A 15263-nucleotide genomic window follows, 5' to 3' on the forward strand; every position below is an offset into this window, starting at 1 on the left:
TGATGTTGAATGCTGAGCTGTAGTCATTGAACAGCATTCTCACATAGGTGTTCCTCTTGTCCAGGTGGGAGAGGGCAGGTTGGAGATTGCATCATCTGTGGATCTGATGGGGAGGTATGCAAATTGGGGTGGGTCCAGGGTGTCTGGGATAATGGTGTTGATGTGAGCCATGACCAGCCTTTCAAAGCATTTTATGGCTACAGATGTGAGTGCTACGGGGTGATTGTCATTTAGACAGGTTACTTTAGCGTTCTTGGGCACAGGAACTGTGGTGGTCTGCTTGAAACATGTAGGTATTACAGACTGGGTCAGGTTGAGGTTGAAAATGTCAGTGAAAACACTTGCCAGCTGGTCAGCGTATGCTCTTAGTACGCATTCTGGTAATCCGTCTGGCCCTGCGGCCTTGTGAATGTTAACCTGTTTAAAGGTCTTACTCACATCGCTACGGAGAGCATGATCACACAGTCATCCAGAACAGCTGGTGCTATCATGCATGGTTCAGGGTTGCTTGCCTCAAATCGAGCATAGAAGGCGTTTAGCTCGTCTGGTAGGCCCGTGTCACTGGGCAGTTAATGTCTGGGTTTCTCTTTGTAATCCGTGATAGTTTTCCCTGCCACATCCGATGAACATCAGGACCGGCGTAGTAGGATTCAATCATAGTCCTGTATTGATACTTTACCTGTTTGATGGCTCGTCGGAGGTCATAGCAGGATTTCTTATAAACATTCGGACTGGTGTCCCGCTCTGTGAAAGCGGCAGCTCTTGGCGTTAGCTTAGTGAGGATGTTCCCTGTAATCCATGGCTTTTGGCTGGGATATGTATTAACAGTTGCGGGGGGAGCGTCGTCGTCGATGTACTTATTAATGAAGCCGGTGACTGATGTGGTAAACTCCGCAATGCCATCGGATGAATCCCGGAACATATTCCAGTCTGTGCTAGCGAAACAGTCTTGTAGCTTACCATCCACTTCATCGGACCACTTCCGTATTAATCGCATCACTGGTACTTCCTGTTTAAGTTTTTGCTTGTAAGCAGGAATCAAGAGGATAGAGTTATGGTCAGATTTGCCAGATGGAGGGCAAGGGATAGCTTTGTATGCATTTCTGTGTGTGGAGTAAAGGTCATCTAGAGTTTTGTCGCCTCTAGTTGCTACGGTGACATGCTGGTAGAAATGAGGTAAGACTGAGTTCAGTTTCCCTGCAATAAAATCACTGTCCACTAGGAGCGCCGCCTCTGGATGAGCATTTCCTTGTTTACTTATGGCCCTATACAGCTCATTGAGTGTGGTCTTTACATTTTACATTTTTTTACATTTTAGTCATTTAGCAGACGCTCTTATCCAGAGCGACTTACAGTAGTGAATGCATACATTTCATAATATATATATTTTTTTCGGTTTTAGTGCCAGCATCGGTTTGTAAATAGACAGCTATTAGACACCAGGATGGGGTAGTGGGGGTAGTGGTGGTGATGTTGGGGGTTCAGGTTAATGGTGTGTGGTAGAAAATAAACAGTGGAGCTTGTAGGGAGCGACCCTGCATGCCTGGCTAAGAGTATTGATGACAGCTGACTTTTGCTCGCATTGCATGTCTTAAAGATACAGGCCCTTTATTACTGCAGAAAAGTAGCACCCAACGATTTCTGTTTTTCAGATCACACAAATGTCTCATTGACAGGGCTTTAGTAAAGTAAGACTGTCTGTTGGGACTGGGTAGAGTTTCCCACCATACAGGAAGGTCAAAGTGACACCAGAGAAGTACTCAAGTCCATTCCAAGTTTGCAGGTTTTAGATGCCTGTGTCTCTGCTGGCTCTACCACAGTGCACGGATGAAGAAATGCCTTGTTGAAGGGGGACGTTATGACGCTCGCCACAATTCCAAACCAAATGGCTTCATGCCAATATGACTGCCTACAATGTGATTGATTATCTTACACTTTACTATTTACCTGATGTTTACTTTGAAAAAATAGTTAAGATACTTATTATGTAATAACTATCTAGTATTTACTATTCTGTTCATTTGTGATGAATTCAAATAATTAATATTTAGTACCATTTGGTAGCAGGTATTGCTACCAACTGTCTAGAATTCCTCAAAGTAGGATACTATGTATTTTAGTAAATACTAGGCAAACAACCTGTATCTCAACTGGCAGTTTAGTTTATGACCTTACAGAGACCGTATACAGTATGAACACATGCCTGTATTGCATTTGTCACAAATCCATAAAACGTGACTCCAGAGTCTAAGGTCACCCAACCATCATATTCTTAGAAAAAAAAAAACACTAATCCAAATGGATTGCTAGACGGACCAAGCGAGAATCATGTTTCTGTAAAAACATATTCTGTTTTCAGGGCCCCATTACAACCACAAGGCACCAGCCCTTAATATAGTTCTCTGTAGACAACCAAAGGAGCCTGTTTGCTAACGGACAGCCCTTCAACAGACCTGGTGTCCCAAGGAGGCCTGGTTAAATACAACCCAATGAGCTCCTTGTTGTCAGGGCAGTTGACTATAGAGAGGCCCAGTGTCTGCTCAGATTTGTCAGCCAACCAAACCGATACCAATGTTTTCCATTGCTTCCCAACTTAATCCCAGGCCTAGAGATATGTTGCCTTGGTGGAATGGGTCAATCCCAGGCAATTCGGCACAGTTACAGCATGTATAAAAGGTGCAGGGAAATGGTTGCATGCTATCGCCTTCAACATTACAATAATGAATATTGATAATTTAAAAAAAGTCAAATATCAAGTAATTAGAAGAAGGTAGTATGCAAAGAAAGTAATAAGCTGATATGTACATAATAGGATGTACAGAATAGATACTGAATGTGCTATGTCAAGTATAACTGTATTTACAAATATAAAGTGGGTAGCGTAGTTAAATCAACAGTATATACTAGGTAAGCAGCGTTGAATGTCAGTGTGTCAAATAGGGGGTGCTTATATTTGTCCTGTTTCACTGCATGTTTAACGGGCATCGTAAGGATTAGACCAAGGTGCAGCGGGAACGTGTATACTCATCTTCATTATTAAATCAAAAGAAGGAAAAACAAACAAATCACGTATACAAAACAACGAACGCCACTAAACAGTCCTGTCAGGTGCACAGACACAAAACAGGAAACAACTACCCACAAACCCCAATAGCACAAACACCCCTATTCATAGGACCTTCAATCAGAGGCAACGAGGAACAGCTGCCTCCAATTGAAGGTCGATCAACAAACCCTAAACATAGAAATTGAAAGACTGAACATAGAAATACACTAACATAGAACATAGACCAAAAACCCCGGAACACTCTGAACAAACACCCCTCTTACATAAGCACATAGACCAACAAACCCCGAGACACTCTAAACAAACACCCCCTGCCACGTCCTGACCAAACTACAATAACAAAATACCCCTTTACTGATCAGGACATAACAGCATGTACAAGTGAGAGGTGGAAATGTTTTTTTTTTCATATCCCAACTCCCCGTGAGACACCCTTGGAGAGTGGGGTCATAGCCAGAGATCAGCCATTATTGACGGCGACCCTGGAGCAATTATGGTTAAGTGCCTTGCTCAAGGGCAGATCAACTGATGTTTCACAGGGATTCAAACTAGCAACCTTTCGGTTACTGGCCCAACGCTCGCAATGCAAATAGTCTTGCTTTCATAACTTATACGTGCAATCTTTGGAAAATAAAATCGATGACCTACGCATCTGCTAACCCTAGGCTATCTGCCATAGTTGTGCGTGTAAGTTTTGGATGTGAGGAGAGTCAGTACAAATAGTGTCTACGGTAGATCGTCTTTAAAGATGGAATCCGCAGTGGGGGGAACAGCGTCACTGGCCGCCCCACGTCGTTGTTATTGCAGTACATATTGTTCTCTTCTATCGCGCGTGCAATAATGTGTGTTTGTTTGTTGTTTGCAGTAAGTTCTTTGTTGTTGTGATATGGCACACGGACGTGGCAGCTTTAAAGGGCAACTCCACCACTTTTCAACCTCATTTTCAGTACCTCCAGCACAATACCAACATATGTGAAAACGGCGCATTTCTAAGATTTGTAGAAACAAATATAAAGTTACATAGTTTTACTCGATGACATCTTCAAAAGTGAAAACATTTTCAAACAGTGATTTTCAAACTATGAGATTCGTGGTGGCCTGGGGAGCAGGAAAATACCCTCCCTCTGGATAGAAACTCATTGTACGTTTTGAAAATCACTGTTTTCTACATTTAAACATACCCTGTGATGCCACAGGGAAGCATTTTTTAGGACCGTTCATTTCTTTTTAACAACAGATCATAGAAACGCGCTGTTTTCACATATTTAGACACTGGTTTGGCACTGGAGATGATGAATATGAGGTTGAAAAGTGGTGGAATTGCCCTTTAAGGTACAAATAGTCTCAGGTGTGCATCTGAGCAAGTAGACAGCTAGGGTTAGCTGTTCAGGAGTCTGATGGCCTGGTGGTAGAAATTAATTGAAATTCCAATTCAAGAATGGAGAAGTGACATGTCAAAATTGATGATTGAAGTAACTATCATTAGAGAAATGGGGAGTGTTCTGTTGTTCTTTTTGAGGGTAAGGTGGGCAAAGTGAAATTTAACAAAAAACGAAACAAAAGTTGAATTTGATTTCTTGAATAAAACAAGTATACAAAAATGATTATACAAACACTATACAAGTAGCAATTGTCATGCAAATGTCCTGTATCATTACGCTTACCACCCACACAATATAGGCTCCAGTACCAGGTCCTATACAACCATACCAGGATCCATATCAGATAACCTTTACACCTAGTATCTACCCTCCCTTTGGAAATCCCCTGTCCAGCTCCAGCCTTGACCCCATTGGCTGACTAGCTGATAAATGCATAGTGACAGATGGTAAAGCGGTCAAACTCATCATGCCTGTTCACCAGGCTTCCTCTGGAGCCTCGCAGGGTGTCAGGCTCCCACCGGCCCATTCTGATGTTACAGGTACAGGGTTCGGAGGCCATCCGTCAGTTACCCAACACCTCCATGCCTGTAAAACACTCCTATCCCTGTTATGTTCTCTCCTATGTGTGTGAAGTGTGAACCCACAGCCACTGCTAACATGACCTAGTAGAGAAAAGCTCCAGGATCAGAGCAGTCTGCTGAGGGGAGGACGGCTCATAATAATGGCTGGAACGGCATGAAACGCATAGAAACCATGTGTTTGATACTATTCCACTTATTCCGCTCTAGCCATTACCACAAGCCCAGCCTCCCTAATTAAGGTGCCACCAACCTCCTGTGTCCAGGATCCATTTTGTTTATTTTATTGAACCTTTATTTAACTAAGTCAGTTAACAACAAATTCTTATTTACAATGACGGCCTACCCTGGCCAAACCCTAACCTGGAGAACGCTGGGCCCCCACACAACGCTGGGCCAACTGTGCGCTGCCGTATCGAACTCCCAATCACAGCCGGGTTGTGATACAGCCTGGAATCGAACCAGGGTCTGTAGTGACACCTCTAACACTGGGGCAGCCTTAGACCGCTGCCCCACTCCGCAGCCCCGTGTGTTGGGTTGTTATCTTTGTTCTTGGCCTTTTGTATTTTAGCTTACAGCTGTTTCACTTTCTCTATCTGTCTGTCTCTCGCTCTCTCATTGCATACAAAAAATGTCACAGGCATATCATGAACCGTCAGGCTTTTTTTGGATTTGAATACAGCCCCATATACTGTATGTGTGCCTTGCCTATGAATTGAGATGAGAGATATGGCCCATCTAGGAAGCCTCATGACAGGACGCGTTATTGGCTGCTAAAGAAGATGTCTTGCCTTGCCTCCCGATAGCTGATAGCTTTTACAGGGCTTTTCACAAGACATCTTAGAGCCTGTACTGACCCATAGCAGAGTATGACCTATGCGCTCTAACTAAATTCACTGGGGGAATACAGTGCTGTGTTGAATACCTTGAGGTATTAGGCAATGGCTATAATTATCACCTTGGAAATGTATATAGTGATGCTGTACACAGTGAAGACGCATTGTACAGTTAAAATACACTGAAGCAGTGTTTGTATGTAGACATATTGTGTTTTGAGAGGTTTTGTGAGAAGAAAAATGAGAAAATTATAAATCATTACAAATCACTAATCCAGTGAAAGTCTGAACTGTGTGTATTGGTGTGTGTGTGTGTGTGTGTGTGTGTGTGTGTGTGTGTGTGTGTGTGTGTGTGCGTGTGTGCGTGTGTGTGTGAATTCTAGGGTACTAGTTCCTTGTTAACCACCCGCAGAGGACTTGAAACCATTTACGATTAATGGCCAACATGATTTACCACCTGCTGTTTTAACAAGCTGACTCCAAAAGTAACTGTATCTACTCTCCAAGACTTGCACAGACCAGCCCGCCTGTCTAAAATAGCCCTCTAAATTTACCCTGTTTCAGTGGGGGAAGGAAGGTTTAGCCTTGGTCACAGCATGGAATGGTGTTTTTTAATGGAAGGAGGTCCGCATAGATAGACGGTCAGGTAAATATACTTGGTACTAGACAGCCGAGGCATACAAGTGACAGATATACAGACAGGCAGATAGGCAGACAGACAGAAATATACAGACGGTAGAAATAATTTGGATTATGCAGCAGGGGCCGGAGTTATTCAGATGCAGACCTGACATATCTGGGGCTTCGCCCACTTTCCTTCTCTTCCCTGGCGGCTGGGTACCTCTCTGGTTACCTAGATACCCAGTGTACATTACACTGTTGGCCACCATTGCCTTGCAGAGCCATGGAGATTCTACAACTGTGCCTCCTTGTTGGATGCCCACACGGACTCCTCAAAGGCAGCTTTGCCCTGATCACTCGTGGGCCTTTTCAATTTCTTCCTCCCTTCCTTCCTTTCTTCCTGGCTTAGGATTCAATCAGATATGCATTAGCCGACAACTGGATAGCTGACGGTGTCAGAGGTGAAACTGCTTTAGAGCTGTCAAATCCACAAGCGGCTCCTGGCATTATACCTAAAGCGGACATTGCCATGGCATTAAGACAAATCCCATGCAGCCTTTATTTACGAGTTCCAACACTGGATTGTGAGATGTAATCTACACCTTGATCAGGCTGATTAAATCCTCATTATTTTGTTGAATGATTTTCGATTTATTTCTATAAACGTTACACTATTTTGTTCGAAACTTCTAACGCGAGTGGGACGGGTGTGGCTTCGTGACAATGATCACAAGAGCAGCTGCTCGACAATTTGAGAGCTCCAACGCAGTTCCACCTCAGACACCACCAAAACATCCGTTATGCCGCTTGATCTGATGGAAGCTATGCCTTACTTACCTTAAGCTTATCACTGATCAAACAGGAGTTTGCAACCAGGAGTGCACGTTTCAGTAATTTTGCATTAAATCTGTCATCCAGATATCGGATATAACAAACGATGACTTGTAACAAACCAGATCAGTGAGATTTGTGTAATACTGAGTAGGGCCACTCTCTGGCTGTGACATGACCAGTGCTGTAACTCTTGGCAGGGATGAGTACGCAATATGAGTATGCAGCTGTTGAATCTTGGAATGGAGTGTTGATCATGTCTGGTCGTCAACACTGACACACACACACGGCACTATTCAATTTAAACCGGTGCTGTGATCAAACTATTTATGAAGCAAATCTACAAACTGACCCACTGGTTCAATTTATAGAGTTACATAATTTAAGAGGCATTCATCCAACTCTGGCCTGCTGGCCCCCCTACCTCTGCGGAAGCACAGTTCCCGCTCAGCCCAGTCAAAACTGTTCGCTGCTCTGGCACCCCAATGGTGGAACAAGCTCCCTCACGACGCCAGGACAGCGGAGTCAATCACCACCTTCCGGAGACACCTGAAACCCCACCTCTTTAAGGAATACCTGGGATAGGATATAGTAAACCTTCTAAACCACCCCCCCCCCCCCCCCCAAAAAAAAAAGAAAATAAAAAAATATATAGATGTACTATTGTAAAGTGGTTGTTCCACTGGATATCATAAGGTGAATGCACCAATTTGTAAGTCGCTCTGGATAAGAGCGTCTGCTAAATGACGTAAATGTAAAATAATAATTAATATTACTGTAAAAAAAACTAATTCTGTCACCTGTCACAAACATGGCGCATTATCTCAAAACCATATGAATCATATTAGCTTATTGTCTAATACGGGTTTTTTCAATCACTTTGGTGCAATTTTCACAAGTATATGTTACATTTTCACAACTCTAAGCACAAAAATCTAAACAGATAATCCAAATTGCTCATGTTTCAAAACTATGCACATTTTCATTTTTTTTTTTATAAATCTTTCTATTTGGATACATATTCAATCTAAGTATCTGCTTTTCAAAATGCAATATTCACTGTACTTTTGATATGATTGTTTTGTTATTTGTTAACAATACAATTAACTATCACTTAATCAAAGTGCTCAAAACTGATACTGAACCAAAATGATGTAGTGCGTTCGGAAAGTATTCAGACCCCTTGACTTAATCCACATTTTGTTACGTCACAGCCTTATTCTAAAATTGATTAAATTGTTTTTTCCCCTCATCAATCTACACACAATACTCCATAATGACAAAGTAAAAACAGCTTTAGACATTTTTGAAAATGTATTACAAATAAAAAACTGCAATATCACATTTACATAAGTATTCAGACCCTTTACTCAGTACTTTGTTGAAGCACCTTTGGCAGCGATTACAGCCTCGAGTCTTCTTGGATATGACACTACAAGCTTGGCACACCTGTATTTGGGGAGTTTCGCCCATTCTTCTCTGCAGATCCTCTCAAGCTCTGTCAGGTTGGATGGGGAACGTTGCTGCACAACTATTTTCAGGTCTCTTCAGAGATGTTCGACCGGGTTCAAATCTGGCTCTGGCTGGGCCACTCAAGGACATTCAGAGACTTGTCCCAAAGTCACTCCTGCGTTTTCTTAGTTGTGTGTTTAGGGTCGTTGTCCTGTTGGAAGGTGAATATTCGCCCCGCTCTGGAGCAGGTTTTCATCAAGGATCTCTCTGTACTTTGCTCCGTTCATCTTTCCCTCGATCCAGTCCCTGCCGCTGAAAAACATCCCCACAGCATGATGCTGCCACCACCATGTTTCACCATAGCATGGTGCCAGGTTTCTGGAGCTCTGTCAGAGTGACCATCGGTTTCTTGGTCACCTCCCTGACCAAGGCCCTTCTCCCTAGATTGTTCAGTTTGGCCGGGCGGCCAGCTCTAGGAAGAGTCTTGGTACTTCCAAACTTCTTCCATTTAAGAATGATGGAGGCCACTGTGTTCTTGGGGACCTTCAATGCTGCAGAAATGTTTTGGTACCCTTCGCCCAGATCTGTGCCTCAACACAATCCTGTCTAGGAGCTCTATGGACAATTCCTTCGACCTCATGGCTTGGTTTTTGCTCTGACATGCACTGTCAACTGTGGGACCTTATATAGACAGGTGTGTGCCTTTCCAAATCATGTCCAATCAATTGAATTTACCACAGATGGACTCCAATCAAGTTGTAGAAACATCTCAAGGATGATCAATGGAAACAGGATGCACCTGAGTTCAATTTCGAGTCTTAAAGCAAAGGGTTTGAATACCTATGTAAATAAGGTATTTCTTTTTTTTTTTTTATACATTTGCTAAAATGTCTCAAAACCTTTTTTTGCTTTGTCATTATGGGGTATTGTGTGTAGATTGATGAAGATAAAAATGTATGTAATCAATTTTAGAATAAGGTTGTAAAGTGAGAAAATGTGAACAAATGCAAGAGGTCTGAATACTTTCGGAATGCACTGTATATAGTTTGATAACTGCTGAACACTGTACATATGTATATTTTCACCACATAAATGTATCAATCTGACATCAATTTACACTACATGACCAAAAGTATGTGGACACATGCTCGTCGAACATCTCATTCCAAAATCATAGGCATTAATATGGAGTTGGTCCCCCCTTTGCTGTAATAACAGTCTCCACTCTTTTGGGAAGGCTTTCCACTAGATGTTGGATCATTGCTGCGGGAACTTGCTTCCATTCAGCCACAAGAGCATTATTGACATTGGGCACTGATGTTGGGCGATTAGGCCTGGCTCGCAGTCGGCGTTCCAATTCAAAGGTGTTCAATGGGGTTGAGGTCAGGGCTCTGTGCAGGCTAGTCATGTTTTTCCACACTGATCTTGACAAACCATTTCTGTATGGACCTCGCTTTGTGCACAGGGGCATTGTCATACTAAAACAGGAAAGGGCCTTCCCCAAACTGTTGCCACAAAGATGGAAGCACAGAATCGTCTGGAATGTAATTGTATGCTGTAGTGTTGTTTCCCTTTACTGGAACTAAGGGGTCTAGCCCGAACCATGAAAAACAGCCCCAGACCATTATTCCTCCTCCACCAAACTTTACAGTTGGCATTATTTATTGGGGCAGTTAGCGTTCTCCTGGCATCCCGCAAAACCAGATTTGTCCGTCGGACTGCCAGATGGTGAAACATTATTCATCACTCTAGAGAACGCATCTCTACTGCTCCAGAGTCCAATGGTGGCGAGCTTTACACCACTCCAGCCAACGCTTGGCATTGCGCATGGTGATCGTAGGCTTGTGTGCGGCTGCTCGGCCTTGGAAACCCATTTCATGAAGCTCCTGACGAACAGTTCTTGTGCTGACATTGCTTCCAGAGGCAGTTTGTAACTCTGTAGCGAGTGTTGCAACCGAGGACAGACAATTTATACGCTCTATGCGCTTCAGCACTTGGCGGCCCCGTTCTGTGAGCTTGTGTGCCCTACCACTGTCCAGCCTTTGTTGCTCCTAGACGTTTCCACAACACAATAACAGCACTTACAGTTGGCCGGGGAAGCTCTAGCAAGGCAGAAATTTGACGAACTGACTTGTTGGAAAGGTGGCATCTTATGACGGTGTCACATTGAAAGTCACTGAGCTCTTCAGTAAGGCCATTGACCTGATTGCATGGCTGTATGCTTGATTTTAAACACCTGTCTGCAATGAGTGTGAATGAAATAGACAAATCCGCTTGAAGGGGTGTCCACATACTTTTGTATGTGTAGTGTATGCTAGAAGGTAAAACCAAATCATATATGGATGTGGCTGTAAATACTACACCATTCTCCATCAGCCAGTGTGCTTCAATAGGTCAAAGTGGAATGAGTCACTCGATGCGCTACTATTTTGAATTATAGAGTAGTGTACAATGCACTGCTGAAATACCTGTCTTGTATATAACAATATATTTCCCTCATTATGTAGTATGCTACAGAAGGCTACTGTAAATTACCCTGTTTTCACGTTAGGCAATACACTTGCACTATCCATTCAAATTGACTGAACATCAAATTTCCATAATTTCTATCCCATGTATGATCAAGTTTTGTTGGTGGAGTTTAAACACTTGGTCGATGTATATATCACAGAAGAGTGTAATTGTCTTTAGGGGAGCTGTTTTTAGTCAAGACTATCGTGTGTTTAACGTAATATGTAATTGTTGGACTGTATGCGTGTTTTTATCGTTTTGTTTAATGTTGTGTTAGTGTATGTAAGTTGTTTTGTCTGAAACGTCGTTCCCTCTGCTGCTATTGGACCAGGTCTCGCTTGGAAAAGAGATGTTATCTCAACAAGAAAAACCTGTATAAATAAAGGTAAAATAAAATAAATAAAAAAAAGGTGTGATCATTGAAGACATCTTTCACAATTTAATCAAATGAAAGAAATGAAAGAAACAACGATTAGCAGGCACTGGTTTGCATCAAGTATGTCTTGAGCCTTTGCACATACTTTAGGTTCTCATCGAAATCACAGTAATATCGTCATTGTTCATGAACCTGGGGAAAAACATACTGTAGGTCAGGGTTGATGTCATCACATGCCTCATCCATGGCCTGAAGGAGGATGGTACGCTCATGGGTCTGGCAACCAGACATCTTCCACCTATATTGTAATCGTCTACTGTATTTTACAGTATTGTACAGTACTTACAGTATGTATTGTAGTGGTCCTGTATGTGGCTCAGTTTACAGGAGCATGGCACTAGCAACACCGCAGTTGTGGGTTCGATTCCCACTGGGGTCACATACCAAAATGTGTGGACAGTTGTCACTTTGGATCAGCTTTTTTTAAAAGCGTCGGCTTTTATTGGCCAATGCAATTTTACTAAAGCAGTGTGAATTTGATTTGTAACATACAGTACATCTCTGATCTTGTCAATATCGGACTTTTTTTTTTAACGTACTGTGAAGTAAAATAATAGTCATCATCATCATAATAGTACATTCAAGTCTACACTGAACAAAAATCTAAAAGCAACATGCAACAATTTCAACGATTTTACTGAGTTACAGTTCATATAAGGAAATCAGTCAATTGAAATAAATTCACTAGGCTCTAATCTATGGATTTCACATGACTGGGAGTACAGATATGCATATGTTGGTCACAGACACCTTTAAAAAAAGGTAGGGGAGTGGATCAGAAAACCAGTCAGTATCTGATGTGACCACAATTTGCCTCATGCAATGCGACATATCTCCTTCGCATCGAGTTGATCAGGCTGTTGATTGTGGCCTTTTGAATGATGTCCCACTCCTCTTCAATGGCTGTGCGAAGAAGCTGGATGTGGTGGTCTGGTGTGGTTACACGTGGTCTGCGGTTGTGAGGCCAGTTGGACGTACTGACAAATTCTCTTAAACAACATTGGAGGCAGCTTATGGTAGAGAAAGTAACATAAATGATCTGGAAACATCTCTGGTGGACATTCCTGCAGGCAGCATGCCAATAGCATGCTCCTTCAAAACTTGAAATATCTGTGGCATTGTGTTGTGTAACAAAACTGCCCATTTTAGAGTGGCCCTTTATTGTCCCCAGCACAAGGAACACTTGTGTAATGATCATGCTGTTTCATCAACTTCTTGGCATTCCACACCTGTCAGGTGGATGGATTATCTTGGCAAAGGAGAAATGCTCACCAACAGGGATGTAAACAAATGGGCTTTTTGTGTGCATGGAACATTTCTGGGATCTTTTGTTTCAGTTCATGATAAATGGGACCAACACTTTTCATGTTGCGTTTATATTTTTTGTTCAGTGTATATCATACTTTTTATGTTTCTACTTCACAGACATACATTGAGTGTACAGAACATTAGGAACACCTTCCTAATATTGAGTTGCACTTTTTCCCTCAGAACAGCCTCAGTTCATTGGGGCATGGACTCTACAAGGTGTCGAAGCGTTCCACAGGGATGCTGGCCCATGTTGACTCCAATGCTTCCCACAGTTGTGTCAAGTTGGCCGGATGCCCTTTGAGTGATGGACCATTCTTGATACACAAGGGAAACTATTGAGCGTGAATAACCAAACAACCCTTGACACACTCAAACCGGTGCGCCTTGCACCTACAACCATACCCCGTTCAAAGGCACTTCAATCTTTGGTCTTGTCCATTCACCCTCTGAATGGCACACATACACAATCCATGTCTCAACTGTCTCAAGGCCTAAAACTCCTTCTTTAACCTGTCTCCCCTCCCCTTCATCTACACTGATTTAAGTAGATTTAACAAGTGACATCAATAGGGGATCATAGCTTTTTACCTGGATTCACCTGGTCAGTCTTTGTCATGGAAAGAGCAGGTGTTCCTAATTTTTTGTGCACTCAGTGTACATTTTCATTATGTAGTTCTCAAAATATGTGGTAGACAAACCAGTTTAAATATAAAATGTATAGGTTTACTAAAAGTTTAAGTTATCATCAATTAAGTAATAGTAAAATGGATTTTAAGAGAAGAGAATCATATCTAAAGTAATGTGAGCATTGCATTGTGAAAATAAATAACTTTATATGAACATGTATTGCAAGTGAAACATTTATTTCTAGATAAAACACTAATTAAGTTTGGGGAAAAATGGACTATGATTTTGAGTGTTGTACTAGAGTTTTGAAACAACTGCCTTTTTGAATATTCTGTTTAGAGTTTTGTACTAAGAGTTGTGAAAATGTACCACATACTTGTGAAGATTGCACCAAAGCGATAAAAAAAAACTGTAATGAAACTGACATATTTCTCAACATGCTCACAACATGCCATATTACATGTCAAGTTATAGTCAAATACTGTACGGAAAATTATATTTACCACCTACTGTTCTTTCTATTCAGCATTCAAAAATAACAGTTTTGAAATGTTTATCTTGTATTTTAAATGGTAATTGAAATTACTAAATGATGAGCCTATCATTATCTGATGTATTGGTGACTAAACTCAATGGTGGAACAAGCTCCCTCACGACGCCAGGACAGCGGAGTCAATCACCACCTTCCGGAGACACCTGAAACCCCACCTCTTTAAGGAATACCTAGGATAGGATAAAGTAATCCTTCTAACCCCCCCCCCTTAAAAGATTTAGATGCACTATTGTAAAGTGGTTGTTCCACTGGATATCATAAGGTGAATGCACCATTTTGTAAGTCGCTCTGGATAAGAGCGTCTGCTAAATGACTTAAATGTAAATGTAAACAAAATGTGCTCATATTTCACAGGAAACATGTATTTTGTATGAATGACTCAGGGGTGAAAGATGTGTGAAATCCCAACAAATGCACAATCAACAGTTCTGAACATAAGATAGGGGGTATTACAAGAGTTACGTTTGGGGTTTTAGGCTGGGTTTCTGTATAGCATTTTGTGACATCTGTTACATTTGCTGATGTAAAAAGGGCTTTATAAATACATTTGATTGATCGATTATCAGTTTAGAGTTTTGTGCTTAGAGTTTTGAAAATATACCACTTACATCTGAACATGTTTGGTTTAGATCATTACCTAGCTCTCAGATACGGTGTCCATATTAGGACAGCCTCAATCTCAGCAACATGGACACCGTACTAGGATCATTACTCAGTTATGATAGTCATCTGAACTCAATCGCTCCCATGCCCCCATGCGTAACCGGGCAGACTCTGCAGAGGCTCCTACTCTGATCCTGGAAAGCCCCTGGGTGTTCAGCCCTGCAATAACACACCCAATTCAGCTATCATGGTGTAGATAGAAGATCATGATTAGTTATATTATTTGAATCAGGTGTGTTAGTGATGGTCTGGAACAAATGCCTGCACATCCAGTAGCTCTCCAGGATAGGAGTTGGAGAACACTGTTCTATAGTCAGCAGCACTAACTCAACACCCTTATGTTTTCCTGGTATCTTGGAGCAACAGTCACTGCTCCTACTTGCCAGTCCAAATAA

This window comes from Salmo salar, chromosome 18, assembly GCF_965601325.2.
Source record: "Salmo salar chromosome 18, fSalSal1, whole genome shotgun sequence".
Lineage (NCBI taxonomy): Eukaryota > Metazoa > Chordata > Actinopteri > Salmoniformes > Salmonidae > Salmo > Salmo salar.